At 39.3% G+C, this 17,219-nt stretch overlaps 1 long non-coding RNA gene across 2 annotated transcripts in view; it reads right to left on the bottom strand.

Annotated features, from left to right (window-relative positions):
* LOC308070069 overlaps positions 1–17,219 on the bottom strand; it is an 83,587-nt gene that overhangs the window by 20,102 nt on the left and 46,266 nt on the right. The window contains exons 1-2 of one of the 2 annotated variants that reach the window (XR_013930608.1): positions 11,543–17,219; positions 7,982–8,085 (exon numbers count right to left, since the gene is read on the bottom strand). The exon at positions 11,543–17,219 is cut by the window's right edge and continues 46,266 nt beyond it. This is a non-coding gene — a long non-coding RNA (uncharacterized lncRNA). Of the gene's footprint in view, positions 1–7,981 lie in introns of both variants that reach the window. The other variant, XR_013930607.1, reaches the window with a different exon arrangement.

Here is a 17,219-nt window from a genome sequence, read left to right as displayed (position 1 = left end):
GAATTCCTATATAAATCCTACATCGGAGGATGTCATATTCAATTTGAAACTTTTTAAAGTCTGCAGGTTGGAAGGAATGAAATATATTTTTCAGATTCGGCAAAGGAAAACAGAAGTGAATAATGGTAAAAATAGAATGTGATGAGTATGAACAAATAGTCTTGAGCAATCATTAATATGCTGTCTGGAAACTAAGTAAATGAGTTGTTTAATGCTCAGTGATGAAAGCAGAAAAATACGGTCTAAAAGCAATGCAAAGGTTTTAGGTGTAATGAAAGTGTGAAAAAATCATCAGTTTTCCATAAAGAAGTCTTATTATGATTCATTATGACTGCATTTCAGGTGTTTCTGAATTGCTTTTGAATTCCTAATTTTACTAGGTTTCCCTTTAATACAGAGTTACCTTAAAAGTCTATTTGCTCTCCTTTATTTGTCAGTGTAGGTGTGAGCGACTGCACTTTGACTTGCGTGCATAACTTATTTATTATAACCCTGATTAAATATTTAATGCTATGGATAGGTTATGGAAATTGTTATGAATTGCTGACAGCAGTGGGTGTTAACAGTCATTTGTCATTTAGGACAGATGTAAAGAACCATCAAGCTCCTTTACGTAATTAGGCAGTTGCAGCAGTTAACTACTGGACAACTCTCAAAAGAAACTGTCCTTCTTCCTGTCCCTCAACACAATAATTTGGGGAGCCAGCTAGGCCCAAGGATGTGGATGAGTTCAGCAACTGTTTGGGGGGAACAAGTAAATTATCTTTGAGAATAAAGCAGAAATACAAAACATAGTAAGCAAGCACAAAACTGTCTCAACAGGTATAGCAGCATGTCTCCAAAAACACATTAAAGGAAAGTTCTCACTTTTTGGCCGAGTGATGGTCATGAAGCCATAAAAAAGGAATATTCTCTTTTCTGAATATTCTGTAAGTCAGGAATATAGGATCTGGAAAGTTTCTTACACATAAGAATTTCATCAGTGATAACTGATCCTAAATTTTTTTGCTATTAACTTCAATACACAAAGACCAAACTTTGGAAAACACTTCAAGCAGTAAACATGAGTTACAGTATTTCTCTGTTTCATTAGCCGTTGTGGGCTCTTTGTGGGCAAGTCACTGAATTTCCCACTGACAAAACTGTTGAACAATTGGTTCTGTAAAATGCTACATACAGTTAAAAAATTAGGCATGGTGTTGTTACTTACCATGTGTCTGAAAGGAATAACATCTCACAGATATGGAGTGAACCAGATGGTACGACAAAGGAAATTGGGAGTCATTAAATTGCAGAGAGAGAAAAAGATGTTGTAGAAGAAAATTAAAAAGCTAAAAGGCGCATATGCCACATAGAGAAGGAAAAAAAAAAAAAAAAAGAAAAAAACCTGGGGAAAATACTTTTGTACCTCCCTGTGAACTATTAAAGGCAGAAAGAATGAAAAATGTTTTGAGATTTCTTTTTTATTTTGTTTTGGGGATTTTTTTGCTTTGTTTTCTGAAGGACAGCTTTGCTAAGAGTTTTATGAGAGTCAGTATCAGCTCAGATAAAAGTGTCATAAAAACTTCTTCTGAGCCATTTTCTTGTTTCATTATTTTGTTCTCAAAGAAGGAGTTGTGTATTTTCTCTTCCTTTGAAGAGGAAAAGGATTATCAACTACCAGATTTAAAAAATAAAAAAGGAAGTCTTTGAACTAAAATTAACTATGGTATTCCAAGCTATTAAGTTGTAATCTTCTCTACCATCAAAGAAATGTGTCAGTATAAAACCAGTACTACTTATTAGTTCTTATGATTAGCTGTAAATGTAAAGCCGGCATAAAACTGTATAGGTTACCAGCTGCTGTAAAGCTGTGTTGATACATGCTTGTCCTGCTCTCACCACCAATTTTTCAAATCTAGACGTTACATACTAAGGTGGGTGGGTGCAGCATGTGGATAGCAACCTCTATTCCAAGACTTTTGCTGTAGGACACTCAGGCACTTGACACTTGTACAAATTGAGGCAAGCAGCACCACTCACCCATGGGGAATGAGGCATTCACCAAAACCAGTCAACATGTCAGGTCCTGGACGGCAATTTGGCCCCTGCACATAACAGCTCCACCTCCTCCACTCTTCCCAGGGAGGGCTACAGCTCATTACAACTTAATTTACCTATTGCTCCTTTGTTTTTCTAGCTTCTACTGGATTACCTAGTAACTTGGAGCTGAGCAGATGTGATCAAGGCCTCAGTTATCTAGTTATCTGAGAGATGCCTTTGGGTAGGCTTTACCCTACACAATCTCGCTGTCCAAAAAAAGCAACGAAGTCAGTGAAGGATCTAGAGAACAAGTCTTATAAGTAGTGGCTGAGGGAACCTGCAGAAAAGGAGGCTTGGGGGAGACCTTATCACTCTTTACAACTACCTGAAAGGAGGTTGCAGCGAGGTGGGTGTCAGCCTCTTCTCCCAGGTAACAAGGGATGGGATAAGAGGAAACAGTCTCAAGTTGTGCCAGGGCAGGTTTAGATTAGCTATTAGGAAAAATTTCTTCACTGAAAGAATTAAAAAGCATCAGCACAGGCTGCCCTGGGAAGTGGTTGAGTCACCATCCCTGGAAGTATTTAAAGATGTGTGGATGTACTGCTTAGGGACACAGTTTAGCGATGGACTTGGTAGTGTTACATTTATGGTTGGATGTGATGATCTTACAGGTCTTTTCCAACCTAAATGATTCTATGATTCAAAGTAACTGACAGACTCAACAGTCACTACATAATATACTTCTACTCAGGTAATCAGAGCCCAACTTGGATAGTCCTAGAATTTACGATTTTATTTCAAGTCAAGTTTTAGGAAAGACATTTCGGAAATAAAATTTCTAAAGAGCTCAAATAGATATCAAACAGCAAAAAACCTCCTCCTTTATGTGGTGGCATGGGAGTTTTCTACAAGGGTTTCTAGAATACCATTTTCAAAAGAGGGCTTTATTCTGCAAGTATTAAATTAGGACCTTAGACATGGATAAAAACCTCAACAAAAGTCTCCTTCTGAAAGGAAAGCAAGTACTGAATTTAAGAAAAAAAAATCCCATGATTTGTTTGTTACTACTTTTAATATTCTGAAACATAAAAAATGTTTTGCAGAAACATTTCGGTTTCAGTGATGTTTTAACAGATCCCTTACCTTTTCTGCATGTAACGCACTGATTCTTCTCAGTCCTAATCTCCCTCTGATTTCATAGGAAGTTTTTTCATTCCAGAGGCTTGTGTACAGAACAAATTATCTAGGATTTCCAAGTTCCCACTTACTTTTCCTGCCCAATGGGCAACTAAGCTTTATGATTTCCTGAATTCTGGACTCACTCTTGGAGCACCAAGCAGGATGGCCAGCATGGTATCAGGAAATTTGAGTGTCCTGTCCATTTGTGGATTAATCTTGACATCACAATTTCCATTTCAGGCTCCCATTGCTAAGCATCAGCAGTGAATCTCATCAACACTTGACAATTTGGCCATAACTCTAAAGCAAATGGTAGTCAGACTTGTTTTATCTGAGGTCTCTGAAATACATTCTTAACAGATGATACATATGACAGTGCCATTTTTCTGAGAAGACATAGGTCAGAAATTTTTCAAGCTATGCCAACAAAGTGGAATTTCTGCCACAAATTTTAAGTAGCGTATAGCATAAAACCCCTCATGTTTAATTCACTTTTCCATAAGTAATACCAAATTACATTAGCTTTGCCTTGACTTGTCTATTACTCTGCAGATAGGACTCTATTAGAAAGCCTATTCTTGAAGAAAAAGAAATCAGGTTTAAAGATAATAACTATAATAAATTCAGAGTTCTTATAAAATTGGCTTCCCAAATAATGGCAACAATACTTTCTGATGCTTTTACTCATGTGGATCACTGAAAAACTCTATAGATATATAGGAGTTTAGTAATTTCCTTTTATATGTAGAGTTTGAACAACATGATTACTATTTCTGAACTTTGATTGAGAAGAGGTGGTTTCAAACTATATGGGAGCCTTATAGTTTGGTACTCATATATGACAGCTCCTTTTCCCACCCCCCAACAAAGTGGGGAAAGTATTGAGAGGGTGTAATTGATGCATGAGGCAGGAAGATGCCACATTGTAGAAGGTGAGAAAGTTATACATGCATTCAATAATCTTCAACAGCCAAATCTGTAATTTAACATCATAGATACTGACCATGTAGGTTACCATAGTATCATACTGAGATGTTTATGCTAATAATAGTGATACCAGCCCAGAGAAGCTGATAGATACCTGCCCCCTCTGAAACACCATCTTATTGACAAGGATAGAAAAGGTTATGCAAATAGTTAAACATGTAAATACATAGATTTAATAAACACCACACCTAAAGCTAAGACAGCAGTGTTGATTCAATATCCAGAAATGCTGAGCAGTGAATTCAAGGTTGGAATATATTTCCTGGTAAGAAAGAACTGGAATTTGCCTGTGTTTACCCACAACTCTGAAATTAATGAGGAAATTACATCTTGGGGACTCAAGGACAGATTTTCATTGTTAAATTTACCATATCCTGACAAAGCCCAAGGCCTACTGCCAAATCTGCTATCCACCCATGCCATTAAGCTCTGCCTCTTAATCACATTTCCCAATTTCAGGCATACTTAGAAAGCACAAATGCACTTTCATAATGTGTCCAGAGTGACTGGAGGAGGGCTGCAGCTATATGAGCCTCTGCATTGCTCCGTGTGCTCTGTGAAGAGGAGCCCAATTCACTGCTATCCTACACATGCTTACCCTCAAGTTGTCTGGTTGGATGGCAGACACAAGCGTCTAAAACTGAGAAATTAACCTGAAGTGAACTATCACCAAAGTGATCCAGTATCCTTCAAAACCCCATGGAAGCCCATATGGTGTGGCTAAATCTTGACTGAGCTAATTCTTTACACACTGATCAAACACATTACAAACTGCACCCTCTTTTACTTTGTATCCTGCTCCTTCCAACTTAGCAATGAATTTGTTTCTGGAAACAAGGTAACTTAATATGGGGATTAATAGTTAAAGTATTTAAGATGTTTACATTATGAAAAAAGAACATAAATACCTGACCTTTCTGTGGGTTTAGAAGTTTTTAATCATTTAAGGTTCTAACTGCTTCTCACTGATACTTTTTCACAGAGCGATGTTATTGCTCACCCACAGGGCACTCTGTAGCCCTGTATGATCACAGAACACAGAATGCTCAGGGTTGGAAGGGACCTCTGGAGGTCACCCAGTCCAACCCCCTGCTAAAGCAGGGTCACCAGGGCAGGTTGCACAGTCACGTATAAGTGAGTTCTGAACGTCTCCAGAGAAGGAGACCCACAGCCCCTCTGGGCAGCCTGTCCCAGCGCTCTGCCACCCTCATGGTAAAGAAGTCCTTCCTTCTGTGCAGAAGGAACTTCTCGTGTTGTGGTTTGTGCCCGTTGCCCCTCGCCCTGTCACTGGGCACCGCTGACAGAGCCTGGCCCCGTCCTCCTGGCGCTGGCCCTGAAGCTGTTTGCAGCCATCGCTCAGAGCCCTCTCAGCCCTCCCTTCCCCGGGCTGAGCAGCCGCAGGTGTCCCAGCCTGCCCTCCCCCGGGAGGTGCCCAGGCCCCTCACCCCCTGCGCAGCCCCCGCCGGGCCCTCCCCAGCAGCTCCCCGTCTCTGGAACTGGGGAGCCCAGCGCTGGGCACAGCACTCCCGGGGCGGCCTCCCCAGGGCAGAGCCGAGGGGCAGGGTCACCTCCCTGCGCCTGCTGGCCACGCTCCTCCTCATGCCCCCCAGGGCGCCACCGGCCTCCTGGGCCACCGGGGCTGGCTGCCGGCCCGGGGGCAGCTGCTGTGCCCCGGCACTGCCCGGCCCTTCCCCGCAGAGCTGCCTCCCCGCAGGCAGCCCCCAGCCCCCGCTGGTGCGTGGGGCTGTGCCCCCCCGGGGCAGGGCCTGGCACCGGCCTCTGCTGGGCTCCATCAGGTCCCTCCTGCCCAGCTCTCCAGCCTGCCCAGCTCTCGCCGGATGGCAGCGCAGCCTCTGGGGCATCAGCCGCTCCTCCCGCCTTTGTACCAGCCACCAGCCTGCTGAGGGGACGCTCTGTGCCTTCGCCCAGGTCACCGGTGAATCGGCTGAACAGGACTGGGCCCAGCACTGAGCCCTGGGCAGCACCGCTGGCCACAGGCCTCCAGCTGGGCTCTGCGCTGCTGGTCACAGCCCTCTCGGCTCCGCCGTTCAGCCAGTTCTGTCCACCTCACTGTCCGCTCATCTAACACACACAGTTCTTGGGCTCACCCATGAGATGCTATGGGAGACACTGACAAAAGCCTTGCTGAGGTCAGGGTAGACAACATCCACTGCTCTCCCCTCATCCACCCAGCCAGTCATTCCCTTATAGAAGGCTATCAAGTTGGTCAGGCATGATTCCCCCTTGGTGAAACCATGTTGAATACTCATAATCAGAATTGTAGAATCATTTAGGTTGGAAAAGACCTTTGCGAACAAGTCCAACCATAAACCCAGCACTGCCAAGGCGACCACTAAACCATGTCCGTAAGCACCACATCTACATGTTTTTAAACACCTCCAGGGATGGCAATTCTACCACCTCCCTGAGCAGCCTGTTCCAATGCTTGATCAGTGAAGAAATTTTTCCTAATATCTGGTCTAAACCTCCTCTGGTGTAACTTGAGGCTGTTTCCTCTTGTCCTTTCACTTGTTATCTTGGCAAAAGAGACCTACACCCACCTGCCTACAACCTCAACCTTCTTTTCCTCCACATGCTTCAAGATGACCTCCAGGATGAGCTGTTCCATCACCTTTCCAGGGATCGACGTGAGGCTGAGCAGCCTGTAGTTTCCTGGGTCTTCCTTGCCCCTTCTGAAGACTGGAGTGACACTGGCTTTCCTCCAGTCCTCAGCCACCTCTCCTGTTCTCCATGACCTTTCAAAGATGATGGGGAGTGGCTTGGCAATAACATCTGCCAGCTCCCTCAGCACTCGGAGGCGCATCCCATCAGGGCTTGTGGATTTCTGGGTGCCAAGTTTGCTTAAGTGATCTCTAACTGGATCCTCCTCGACCAAGGGAAAGTCTTCCTTTCTCCAGACTTTTGCCTCCAGAATCTTCCTGAGGGCTGTCCTTACCAGTAAAGACTGTACCAAAGGCAGCATTCAGTAACTGCGCCTTCTCTGTATCCTTCATCACCAGGGCACCCACCTCATGCAGTGGTTGCCCCACATTTTCCCCAGTCATCCTTTCCCTGCTGATGTACTTGAAGAAGCCCTTCTTGTTGTCCTTGACCTCCCCCGCCAGATTTAATTCCAAACAGATCTTAACCCTCCTCATTGCATTCCTGCATGTTCTGACAATGTTCCTCTGTTCCTCCCACACGGCCTGTCCCTTTTTCCACATTTTGCAGACTTCCTTCTTCTGAGGTTTTCCAGAAGCTCCTCGCTTATCCATGCAGGCCTCCTGCTCCTCTTGCTTGATTTCTTACTCACGGGGATGCACCCGTGTTTAGCTTAGAGGAAGCAATGCTTGAATGTCAGCCAGCTCCTGTGGACCCTCTCTACCTTCTAGAGTCCTAACCCATGGGATTCCTTCAAGTAGGTCTTTGAAAAGGTCAGAGTCAGCTCTCCTGAAGTTCAGGGTTGAAATCTTACTTGTTGCCATGCTACTTCCAGACAGGATCCTGAACTCCACGATCTCATGGTCATTGCAGCCAAGGTTGTCCCCAGCCTTCACATCCCCAACCAGTCCTTCTTTGTTTGTGAATACAATGTCAAAGAGCATACCTCACCTCATTGGTTCCTCCAGCACCTGCATCAAAAAGTTATCACCAGTGCTCTGCAGGAACCTCCTGGACAGCATGTGCCTGGCTGTGTTGCCTTTCCAGCAGATATCAGGGTATGATAACAGTAAAAAGATGACATGATCACGATTCTATACAAGAACAACTGTTCAACACATGAAATTATTACCCGATCACCAGAAGATCCACACTGGAAATGCTTGTGTATGCAGTCAGTCCCATCTTCAACACAATCTCTTCCCATATTTTATCTGATCCGACACTTTGCACAGTCTGAAAAATATCAAATAGCAGAGAAAACATTCTTGAGATCCACTCATACAAGTTAAAACAACATTCAGAGAAAAAGAATCATCAAATAATAATAATTCAGTGGGAAACTACAGTCTGTTCTGTAAGAAGAGAAAGCAGCTAAATACACTAAATAAATAATTCTGTGAAAATTATTCACTCAAGTCTAGCAAACAGTAAATTTCACAAGTCTGCTAAATTGAAAGAGCATCTTGTGCTTCTTTCACAGCAACTCCTTGAGTATGTAAAACTTGCTTGTCTGTCAAATTCTTTAGGCAAAAATGACAGTCTAAAGGGATTGCCATGTACAGCATCTGCTTTCAGATAATCCAACTACACCATTCCAGTCTTCTTTCCCACTGATTTAAATGAAGGAGGAATCAAGCACATAGTCATCACTGTGCTTATGACAGTACTTTGCTGTGTCAGGAAGTATAAGGTGTCTGCAGGTATACCCTTTAATTATGAATTGATGTTCCATAAGTCAAGTCACGCCAACTGGCATTAGTTAACACTCAGAGCTGCAAATTATTCTAATAGGTAGGCTGTGTTATAGTTGCAAGTACTCACGAACCATCCAGAAGCCTGTTTTGCTGTCAACAGCGAAATAAATAAGCCATCTAAGTAATTCTGTCTAACCAGAGCAAGTATGGGGAGGTAGAGGATGGAAACCACTGACACACTTTCTTCTACTATTTTAACAAACAGCTGTATTCGATCAAATGGAACACATTATCTCAAAAAAGCAGACAATAGCTTTCCTTAGACTGCTTGCCTGTGTCTAGAAGCAGTGTGAAAGTTATAAAAGTAATTTGTATCAACTCATTACCATGTCACCTCATTTCAAGCCCACATTAGATAAGTAGCAATAAGCTCTGGGTTACAGGATTCCACACTATAACCATTAGTACAAACTCTAATGGCACCCAGCTGTTGAAGATTACCCTAGACAGTTATTGAGATTTAGGAGGGGCAGCTTTCTACTGATTGAAGGCAGAATCTGTAGACAATTTTACCATTTATTCTAGAACCGAGGTAAAAAGATAATTTCATGAAGAGCACTCATGAATTATTTCCTTCCTATAGGTACCATAATGGTCCCAGTAGAATGCTCTTCTTGCTCTTTAATTCAAGGTAATGATGTTGCCGCATCTTCTGTTGGCACTTAAAAGTGCAATTTACTGCCATATAGTCAGTCAAAACTTCTGATTTCCAAAAGCACTAAATTATCTGAAAAAGTGAGCTGAGAAATTAACAGCTTTGATGCGCTAGAACTTTTCGGGGCTTTTTAAGGGACTTTCCCATCCCTCCCAGGACTGTAGAATGAAGCAAACTTTCCTAATATGTGAGAAAAATCTGCTTGCACAAGTCTGCTCTGAGATTCATAGGAGGTATATGTATGAAACCATTTTATTGTACTCCTCTATAGTGACTTACAGGTGTCTCTAACATCTACTTTTCACTTAATTGTAATCAGTTACTCTGTCAAAATGGTGTGTTTATTAATGTTTTTACACTCTTCTGCAATAAATAATCTGGTATAGAAATCCGTAATCTACTGTATATCAGTGTGGGTTTTTTTCCCTTGTAGAACAAATTTGAGAGTCCTAAATCATCTTTTTTTTTTTTCCTTTCTTCTTACAATGAATGAGGATTGGCAATAGCATTTCTTGTATCTGCAGGGGCAGATCAAACTGAATACTCACTTTCATTTCACCACAGCCCACTTTAAATGATTAAAGCACCTGCAGAGATTAATACAGGTGTTCAGAGCTTTTTATAAGTGTGAAATAATAACTAGGTTTCTATCAATCACTTTGTTTTCATATTTAGTCACATATATAGTAGGAAAAAAAACCCAGAAGTGTTGAGGTAGGCTTTTTTTTTTTTTTTTTTTAAATGGAAGATCTTATGGAATATGGAGCTAAACTGATAAATATTTTTAATAGAAGGAGAACAATTACTTTAAATTTTCTAGCTTTTCCAAAATCTCAGCAGCCAGTTTACCTATTTACTAGAGTATACACTTCAGCTAACACTTGACTATATATCTTTTTCTTATACTGTATTACACAAAGCTCTAAAACTGCATCAAATGTAACTCCATGCTTTGAGCAGATAATAAAGTGATAGAAAAGGTGCTAATTGTTATGGTTTCATGCTTACTTCACTAATAAAGATGTAATTTATGCCAAAATTTACAGGATTCTGGATGCTGAACATAGATTTAATGTCATGCCTTTGCCTTTGGTTCAAAACCCAAAGAAAGATCAATACAGAATTACAGTGCCCAAGCAGAAACATTGGGAAGCACCATGAGATAATATATCTGCTCTGGGGAGAGGGCAGAGTCACTTTTAATATTCACTAAAGACTTCACAGATCAGCAGGCTGAGTGAATGAAGGATAAAGAGGAATCAAGAGGTTTCAGTACCCCTTCCTGGTGGGCACATGGTGCTCTTTTCTTCACCGTGTTTAGATGTGTCAATAGGAAGAGACAACTCCAGAGTAGTACATTGGAGTCATAAAAAAATTCCAATTTTTATACTAACTTTGGTATTTACACTAGTATAATCTTCTGACCACCACTAAACATCCGGATTTATAGTTTTGTACTTATTTCTTACTTCCAAGAAGAAAGCTGGAGGACTTATTGACTCACTTTTTTCAAAGCACTTGTTCCTGTCATTGACAAGCTTTTGGGTGAAGGAGGGGAGGTGGTGGGGAGAGTTGCTTGGATGGTTTTTGTTTGTTCATTTGTTTGTTTCCAGCTACAGAGTATTTTCTTGTGACATATTACATTGTTAGAATTTGCTCTGTTTATCGGGAACACACAGCCTAGTCAAATGAGTTTTTAGTTTGAAGAACGCTGGTGTGCAAATTCAGAGGAGCGCAGACGCTTATCAAGGCTGCTCTTTTGTTCATGGAGAATGTTAACAATGGTGGTTCAGAGTTTACTGATAAACTCACTCGACACCCTAAGTTACAGGACAACGTTGTGCACTTAAAAAAACAGCAGCTGTTAGGAAAAGAATATTCATGTGCTGTACAGGAGTAGCTCAGACTCTCAAAACATTGGCAAAAATGTCACAATTGCAGATGATTTCTGAATCCTATGTTCCTAATCTTAAAAAAATAATTTAAAAAATGTTTTAAAACCAAAAAGAAATACACAGAGGACCCAGAAGAAAGAAAACTTGGAGGAGAGCACAGTCCAACTATAGCACTTGCATAGTCTTAAGCCTGCTTTGGGAACAGGAATGCCTACAGGTGAGACGCTAAACATGGGCTGATAAAGATTACCCTGGTTTCTCTCTGTTCAGATGCTTGTTCAGCTAAGGATACGGTGACAAGATTACATGACAGCAAATCGTTTTCTACTGTAAAACAAAGGTGACTAACTGAAGGCATAAATGAAGAAACCATGGGATATACTTACTGCCATTTTTCACTTGTAGTTTCCACTTCTCATGTTTTCTTTCTTCAAAACTGATTATTCTTGGAAAGTTCATACTGAAGTGAAAATGTGTTTTAACAACTTTGGCACATTCTAAACCACTTGCAATCAAGGAGTTCATCTGAAAGGAGCAATATTTAAACAACGACAGAACACACAGACAGCAGCTATTCAGCTTTAGTAGCTGAGAAATTAATTTGTTCCTATGAATAATTCTTTCTTCATTTATGAGACACTGTAGCATTCCTCTTAGAGGTATTAATTAAGGTGTAAATTCTACAATATAAAAAGATAGTATGAATTGTACCTGGGAAGTTCTACAAGGCAGGAAATTAATGGCTTATTTAAATACATGTTGGCATATGCGTACGTAGAGCTGAAACGCTAAAGGAGTGAATGAAAGCTGACAGGATTACAACATCAAGAGAAGAGAGAACTGTATCTTGTTTTCACGGTTGCCCCAAAATGCACGCTTATTATTGTGCGAGTTTCAGAGTCTTTTCTATTCCCTGTCCCCTCCAGGCAAAGAGATAATGGTTGAAGACTGGATGGAGCCACATTCCCACTCTCCTACTTCGTTGCATCAGCCAGCATAACTGCCTATGTATATAAGGAATGGTGAAGCGAGATTGAGGAAACCCTGCACCACGTACCTGCAGTGGTTTCAACAGGTAAGCAGGTAGCAACTCAGTGAGGTCAACAGATGCCGGCAAAGTGCTCTTCCATATAACTTCCCCTTATTCAAATATGTATCCTTTTATAACCCTAAAAGAGTAAGTCTTAATCCAAAACTCATTTCAGCTTTTGTTTCAGTGATATGTAGGGTACAGATACACTGATGCTAACTATTTCAAGAATAAATGAAGGATGTGTCACTCCTATGAAAAATGTTACAAGAATATGAGAGTTATTTTATACATGTAGCTTGTGTTAGTGTAGCACTGTTCATTGCACCCTCAAAAGATTAAAATTAAAATAATGGAATAAAAAAGTAACTCAATACATTTAATATAGATTTATATATTCCTCTTAGATCTGTAGATCTATTAAGTGATATGTAGGCTTCTACATCATAAAAAGATCTGACAATCAATGACAAAAAGGGACACAAACACTAAAAACAGGAGATGAGAAGACAGGTTCCATCTCCTGTCAACTAAAAAGACTGACCTGCTGTGCTAATCATTTGAATTCATTCTACCAGAACACCTGGATAACAAAATTCTCTAAAACCAAGAGTGCATTATCATTAGTTGTTGCACTGTAAGGGTTAAGAAGCTGATGAAAATTAACCTCATTATATAAAAATGTCCTGTTTCATCTTCCTTCTGAAAACTGTGTCTTTTGCTGAACTAGTTTTAAATGACTGAATTAACATGATTGCTCATTTCTGTGTAAATCATGTTTACACCTTTCTAAGTGTGACCCTTAGTAGCATAATCAAAAATATGGTTTGTATGCAATTCATACATCTTAAAGAATAAACACCTCAAGTTTTGCCTCATCAGCAATAACTGTCTTAAGCTAAAAACATTAAGCAAAGCCAATAGTTGATACAAATTTTAGAGTGCACCACTAAATGCTTCTATATTTTGATTTAGATAGATTAGCCTATATGTTTAAGTATTTTGCAGAAAACACAATTTTCCTGTTGTTTATTGTTCTTTGAGATGCAGAATAGAAACACTATGCTCAAGGACAGCAGTGGAGAGAAAGATCCTATCAATATATTTAAATAGCTCAGAATAAGTCAGAGTAAAAGCAACCTACTACTCAAACACTCTGGCAAGGCATACATTGGTCTTAACCATAAATGAACTTTGCAAAGAACCTCAATTATTTATTTATAGACTTTCCAACGTATGTCAATCAAAGTAAAGGACAACTGAAGAATACTAACTCCAGGAGTTTGGGCAGGCAACATCTCTAACTCCATAACCTTTGGATATGAAGAAATGCAGTGTAACTACAAAATCCAAGACCTACTTCCTGCCTATTAACATTTGCTACCAAATGTGCTTCCTATCTAAGCGACATTTTCACTCAATGAAAAAGAACGTTAAGTTCTAATTCAGACACACTGTTCAAAGAAATGTGTCCAAACAAGATTTAAACATTGAATAAGAACTTATTTTGTCATGCAAGATTCAAAAATTCATAGTTCACAAATTTCAACATGTAAGATAACCAAATGAATTACATGCTAAAGTAGAGAAAGCATAGAAAACATCTTATGGCAAAAATTATCTTTATTTCTCTCTGTGGATTTGTTCTTAACTTTTTTAGTAACTTTTAAGCAGCTCTGGATACCTTCAGCAGTCACTGACTTCTTTGACTCCTGAGACTACAGTATAATGGAGTATTAAGACACAAGTCAGTAATCTTTAGAAAAAAATAATAAAAGACAGTGAAAGTTAAAGTGAAATAGAAGAAGAAAAAAAAAAAATCAATCATCTGCCAAAATTGGGTAAGAGATGGTCAATGAAACTATTTCAGGTCTGTTCTCCAGTTAGCTGGTTTCCTATCCTGAAAGTAGTATTGCTTATTTTTATCAGTAGAAAATGGCTCTCAGTTTTGTGTCTCTTCTGAAATCACATTATAGACAGTCGTGATGGAAAAAAGCGCACATGAAAAGTCAGAAATATCAGGGATGACATTATTCTCTGTTCTAATTACCTACAGATTCCTTTTTGCTGGAAGTTAATGCTCAAGGCTTATAAGCCAAGCTTACTTCAGACAGCAATAATAGCAAAATATATTTACAATCAAAAACATGATATAGAAATTTATATCCTAAAAAAAGGTGGGGCAGAACACTGAGAAGTACTTTGAGGAAGTTTAGAAACTGAGAAACATTAGGATTTACATGATGCATTTACCAGGAAATTGCAAATATTTTCATGTATTTTCTTAGCCATTATTCACATTTGATGTCCAGGATCATCATTTATCTTAACTTTTTGTTAGATGCTTTCAAAGTACTAGGGTAAAAAAATATTTATTTGCATTTCATCAGGTGCAAACAATAAAACAGGGTTAGAACAAAAGTCCATGTGGCCCTGTGTCTTACCTCAGACTTGCCAGAGTCAGTGCCTAAAGAAGGTGTAAAAAAAGAAAGAAAACCACCAGTGATACTTACTTCAGAGAACCTGTGTTGTAGCACTTCCTGTTGGCTGTCATGGATGGTGATAATGCTTTCTTTTGTGAATTTGTTTGGGGTCTTTTTGAACCAGGTAAAGTTTTGTCATTCAAAATACATCAGGTAATTTCATGCTACTCTGGTGTGAAGAACTACTTCATTTGTGTTTAACAAATTGGGTGGTTTATAAGCATGTTGTTTGCTTTAAATTTGTTGTTTCATTTGATGTGCTTAGTACTTGGATTGTGATCACCTTATTGGCACTCTTTGTTTGACACTCATGTTTTAGAAACACATACCATGCCCTACACTGATTGACTTTCTTTTTTCCAGGACAAGTCTCAGTGCAAATAAGCTTTCCTTGTTTGAAAGCAACTCCACACTTTAATAAACCCTTGTAATTCTTTCTGTACACTTTTAATTTTCACTTTTCAAAATATAGGCTCCAGAGAGATGCCCAATATTCAAGTGTTGCTATCTCATGAGCATATGTAGGGGAACTGTTGGATGGTTTTTGCTTCAGTACCTATTCCTCAACTAACATTCCTAAAATTCTGTTTGCTTCTGTGTGATGGTTTCACAGAGCTGTCAAACACACTGCCATTTCATCTTGGATAGGAATGGATAATTTAGAGCTCACCACTGTTTATAAACTTAAAACTACTTTTCCACAGAATATTGCTCTGCATTTATCAATTTTGAATTTCATCTGCCATTTTATTGCCCTATCACTCTGTAATGTGACTCTTCACAATAAAACAGCATCTTGTGTTTTGAATCTTAAGTACAATCTGCAGAGCCTCATCCAAAGCTTTGCTGGTAACTCCCTTTCCATACATACATACATAGCACAGCTCAGCTCTCAGACCATGTTACTGTGTGCCTCCAGTAGTAACCGCCCTCTGTCACATTATTTCATTGTTTTCTACGACCTTTTTTTCTTATAATGTTCAGTCATATGCAATCGTCAAAGTAACCATCTCTAGCATTACTTGTTTGAATGTTTAAGGCATTTTTTTTTTAAGGACCATTTGAGGACTAACATTGACAAACAGATTCTGAAAGAAAAAAGAGATTGTAACAACCATAGCATGCTTACCTCCCCATGCAGTATCACATCACAACCTTGTCACAGGTTTCTAGGAACTTGTAGAACCCTACTGTTCACTTAAATGTTCTTAGCCATAATATACAACTGAACTTAACCATGCTTCTAAGCTTGAAATTAATCTAAAATGAGACATGATCCAAATTTTCATTGTATGGACCCCATTGTCAGGGAGGTAAAGTATCATGAAACATTTTCTCATGCTCACAATTAAGTAAAAAGCTTATTCTACTTGCTTCAACATGATCCTCTAACTGAGTATAATGTCTGTAATATAAAATATCTTACCTGAATTAAGAATTAAGGTTTTTGATGAATGTAATTAAACAGCCAGAAATGAAGACAAGAATTTGGAGTAGTATAAAATAAGTTAACAGGGAACAACATCGAGAGGCTGGACTCTAATTTAGACTGTCCTCTCAACAAAATCCTCTTCTTTTCCCCATTAATCTCAGAATATGCAACAATTTTCACATTATCAGTGAATTATCAACTATAAAACTTGTTTCCACTAGGAAACCTTGAATAAACAAAACATATCACTCTGAAATTTTTGCAGTACTGAAGTATTAAGTAAGAATGAATAACTATTATTAACAAGGTTGTTACAGGCATGATATTGCTCAAGAAGTACAACATATTTTGTTAGATAAGCTCTTACAGTCAGTCTTTCACCAATATGCATTCTTCCCCTGGTCTGAAAAAAAAAAGAACAATTTTCAAAGGCAATGGAAGCAGAGAACTCTAGCTCTGAGATTAAATAGATATGCTAATTAGGAAATACCTAAGAGAAAAGCTGGTTAGGACTATTGGAACAGAGGAAATATTATAATGGGAAAAGGTAATAAGAGAGTTTTCTCTTACAGTACAGGATAAGAGAAGATTTATTACTGGTACTGCATGACACAATAGTTTGGGAGGGAGAGGGGACATTATCACATGTCATAAAATGGATCTCTCTATCAGGTCCATGATTTTTACTATCCAGTAAAGTTACATTGTGAACTTTTATGAGTAAACCTGGACTCATCTATAAATTTTGTTTGACTGATTTATTATCTTCTGTTTGAAAAATAAAGTCTCAAGGTTTTCCACAGCTTGGCACAAAAACCAGAGGAAAACCAATCCTGTTCTGCTCAGCATTTTGTTTTACAATGGTTCAAACATAAAGCCTCTGTAAATGCTAAGATTTTACACTCACGGGATCTGAAAGCAAGCCTACAACTTAAAAATACCAGATTTCACATACTTGTAGATAAATGCCTGCATAATAAATTTTTCAGACAATGACAATTGAGACTAGCATTTTTTTAATAATCAGTAAGGATGGCATGCATTTAGCAAAAGCTGGTTTTTTTTAGTCTTAAAAATATTACTTGATCTTTTCAGAACAGCCCTGCAATAACAAGCTA

Source organism: Falco punctatus (assembly GCF_963210335.1).
Source record: "Falco punctatus genome assembly, chromosome: 1".
Lineage (NCBI taxonomy): Eukaryota > Metazoa > Chordata > Aves > Falconiformes > Falconidae > Falco > Falco punctatus.
This window is presented reverse-complemented; position numbering and strand designations above follow the sequence as displayed.